Source organism: Phaethon lepturus, unplaced genomic scaffold (assembly GCF_000687285.1).
Source record: "Phaethon lepturus isolate BGI_N335 unplaced genomic scaffold, ASM68728v1 scaffold13573, whole genome shotgun sequence".
Classification (NCBI taxonomy): domain Eukaryota; kingdom Metazoa; phylum Chordata; class Aves; order Phaethontiformes; family Phaethontidae; genus Phaethon; species Phaethon lepturus.
The window spans coordinates 29,210-33,419 of record NW_010531348.1 but is presented as its reverse complement, the minus strand read 5'-3'; positions in this window follow the sequence as shown (position 1 = coordinate 33,419).

Sequence of the window (4,210 nt, the reverse complement as noted above, 5' to 3'; positions counted from 1 at the left end):
GCTGGGGCCAGCCTGGCGCAGCTGTCCGGGCGGTGTCCCCTCACAGCTTCCTGTGCCCCCCCAGCCTTCTTGCTGGCAGGCCAGCACGAGAAGCTGGACTGTCCGTGACTACTTGGCAACAACTCAAAACATCAGCACATTGTCAATATTTTCTCATCCCAAATCCAAAACACAGCCTCACACTGGCTTCTGTGAAGAAAATTAACTCTACCCTGGCTGAAACCAGGACACTGGCAAAACCTGACAACAGAGAAGAGGGAAGTGAATGTTTAAAAATGGGAAAGGAGGACCCTGCAGGGAACACTGAGCAGAGCCCTCTGGCAGATCCCACCTCCCAGCATGGGCCCAGGGAGGTAGTGGGTGCCCAGGGCTCTGCCTAGCACCTTGAGGAAAGGGGGAGAGGACGTAGCCCTGCTACTGTCAGGATGTCCTTGTCCAGCTCCCCTTTCCTCTGGAAGTGGGAGCCTGTGTGACCAGGGCCACGAGGAGGTTGGTGAGAAGGTCCTGCAGTGTGGTGGGGCTTTGAATGGGGGGAAGGGAGGTGGAAAGTGCAGGCAGAGCCTCAGCAGCTTTGGAAGAACTGAAAGAAGTTACTTGTACACCAGGGTCTCCTGCTTGCCATGAAAAGTTGAGGGAGAGAAGGATCCCATGGAGGTGCCTCTGCCTCCTGCTCTAGGGAAGATTTTTGCAGCTAGCTCCCTGTGGCCCATGGAGTCATCTCTCACAATGCTGCAGCCCCCCACTGCCCCTTGCCCGCATAAGTGAGAGGACCTGCCTCCTAATGTCGGGGTGGTAAGCAAGGGTGGGGCATAGAAAGGGTGAGATGAACGTGGAAACGTGTCAGTGTGGCATGGCTCAGGTGGATGAGTTTGATGTGAAATTAGCTGGAGTGGAGTGTGGGAGTCATCTGGGAGCTCAAAGGCCCTTATGGGGAAGGCAGGGGCTGCTCTTCTGCAGGACTCACCCAAGATGGGAGAGGGTTCAAGGTGGACTTGCCTCCAAGAGTGAATGGTGGGAAATGCTGCAGGTGGCACAATGGCCATCTCTGCTGACTGCCAGGAAGCAGTTTCTGTTCTGCAGGGATGCTGTTCTGAGTAGCTGACAGTCTTGCAGGAGTGGATAATAAAGGAGGAAAGACCAGTTATCGCTGTGAGGTACAGGAGTGCAGCAGATGGCATTATGTTGTTCTTCTGAAACAGGCACTCAGGAGCTACTCAAGTACATTCCTGTAGAGAAGTGTTTTGCCCAGCCCAGCTCTTCCCTGCTTCTCTATCTGGGCTCCTGCTTGGCTCTCTGTGTGTCCCACCGCAGCTGTGTTTGGAAGTGGCATCTGGCACTTTTGCCTTGCAGACGTGTCATGGCACTTTGGGCCGCACTTTGGGCTCCTTCTGCGAGCAGGAGATATATCAGAAACTGGCACCTCCTTGCACGTGTAAGCTGAGGAGACCCTCGCCTCCCATGCGGCGTTCACAGAGCTGCTTTCTCTGACACCTGTGTAAGGAAGCAAGCCCAGCTTTTTGCCAGCTGCAGCAGACCTGGTTCTCTGAGCGCTGGATGGGAGATGCTGGAAAAACTACGCTTCTTGCCCTTGCCTGGCCATGAGCGTTTTTTGCCCAGCTCTGCCTTTCTTGCGGTGCTTTCTGCGCTTCTTGTTAAAAGGAAGGAGTGGAGATGCCCCTCTTCCCTCTGGCCAGTCCCCCTTCTCCACCTTCCACCCCGGAGAGTGGACATGGCACGCAGTTATATTGTCTCTCCCGGGAGCAAATACGGCATTGCGTCTAGCAGAACAAAGAGTAGAAGGTGGTAAAAATGGTTGAAGTACCAGATGATGAGTGAATAAACCAACGCCTTCCTTCCAGGAAGGTAGAGAGAGGAGGAGGCGGAGAAGCAGCTACTGGAAAACCTGCTGCTTTAAGAAAAAAACAAGGAAGAGACTTGTAGCTGTAGACTGAGGCCCCTTCTGCCCTGCGGTGCGAGCAGAGGAGCTGAGCGAAGAGGCTGGGCCAGGACTGCTGATGGAAAAGGGCTACCAGTGAGTGGTTCCTACATTGTCCTGGCAGCAGTTGAAGGGTAGATGGGCAGATCTGGGCAAGCTGCATGAAGTCAGACTGCACGGGAGACCTGCCTGGGGGATAAGTGTCTCTGTAGTCATTTCAGTACCTATACATTCACCTATGCATTTGGTATTGGGCCTGCATTGATGCATAACACAGCATTTGGTGTGCTGAGAGCTCTGATGGAGAGCTTCTAGGAATGGTGACCTCTTTCCTCTGCAAGGATCTTCCTGTAAGCGCCATAGCTTGCACTAATAGCTGAGATCTGTCAGAGCCCTGGCCGTGCTGTTCTTATTAACAGCCAGCTGGAAGATTGTCTCTTGCTGAGGAACCACATCTTGCCCACCGACAGCTTGTAGCAGACAGGCTGTACACACAGGGGCTTATTTTACTTAGTGAGGATGTGAGCTTTTTCAGCTGTAACTCATAACGTTTCAGTATGACTTGGTGGCACTGTGCCCTTGGTTTTCTCTGGTTCAGCTTCCTGTTCAGAGCAGGACTATTATGAACATTAGATCAAGGAGGATATGGCTTTGTCTAATCAAGTCATTACAGGATTTCTAGGGATGGAGACCTATCACCACTCGAGCAACCTGTAGTGCAGAACACTCCTTCCAAACAAGTTTTTCCACATGTCCATGTGTCTGCTTTATTTGGGATCAGTGTCTCCCACTGTACCAGACGTGGTCTGCTGACGCTGCACCTATTCAGGCTGTTTTTTGTCATATTTTGTCCAAAAGTTTTTTTCTTTTAATGCTGAGCTTTCTGCTGTGGCTGCAATCATATCAAGAAGGACACAGGGACACTGTTCTGCTGGGATTGTTTCTGCCAATTTTATGATATTCCGATGCATATCTTGCCCTGCTATCTGAATTGTAGGTGCTTTGAAGTCCATTCTTGTGGCAGCTGAACCTTAATTCTACAAATTGAAATAGGAGAGAGCTATCTTTCCTAACCACTGTCCAAACTTGGGCTTTTAGTTCCTTTTATTTCCTTTATTCCTTATTCGCTGTTAACATTTTACAGGTAGTCTGCATGGGATGTCAGTATGTTGCTGCGTGTTCCTGCTCTCCATAGGAATGATATTGCAGCAACAAGTATCATCTCCTGTGTGGTTGGTAACTCCTTTCCGTAGAGGAGCCTTGAACCTCCAGACCACACACTGTCTCCCACCTCAAGAGTAGTTTAGCTAGAAGTTCCTTGGAGCCAGGCAATTAATTTCCTTTTGGAAAGATAATGTTCCTGTTGTAAGAAGGAACTGCTCACATCCCCCATGTGAGTAAACCTAACCACTAAAGCTGTAATGAGTCTGAAGTTGTTTGAGAACGCTGTACCTCTGGGGCTGTTTGGGGAGGTAGCCAGTTGCCTATAACCTCAGCTTTCTTTCTGCCTGTGAACATGCCTTCTTCCAAGATTAGCTTTCCAGGATCACTGCTTTCTTTTTCAAATAACTTGCATTTCCTTGTTTTTGTTTGGGATAGGTAGCCCTCACTGTATCAGAGATCCTTTGTACCTAATGTTTTCTGCACAAGAAATTTAATCAGCTAAGAATATGGACAAATGCAAGGTTAACATAGGTAAAACACGTCAAGGTAAAAGTAAGGAACAAAAATGACTGTGAAAGCAACTGGTGATCTGCCAGGACTGATTTTTTACAGGCATATGTATTTGTCCAAGGTGGGGTTGGCTCTGAGCTGTGCCAGTAGTTTGGGAGGAGGCAGGGAATGGGACAGGACTTGTGTCCTAGCACTATTCACAGCCCAGATCTTCCAGTGTGACATGACATGTGAGCTTTGTGGATGTTTGTGTTGATGAGTGCTTGTAAAGCTCCAGTTCAATGGCCCAGGATCAAGCCTTACAGATTCCTAGCATTTAACAGTCATCCCAGGAGGATGCAATACTGTGCCAGCAGCAAGGACATTTTGCTTTAGAAGTACTCAGACCTCTACTTGTCAGGTAATGATGTACTTGGCTTCCTGCCATTGAGTGCGTGCTTCCTTTCAAATGCTTACCCATGTGAGTCAGTGGTCTAAGTCTTGCTGTAACTCAAAAGCTGCTTGGTTGGGTTCTCCTCTCAAACTGGAGTATGATTGATCAAGCACCACTGATAATACTGATGGCCAAATACATGTTAAGCAGATTGCTATGGGCAAAAC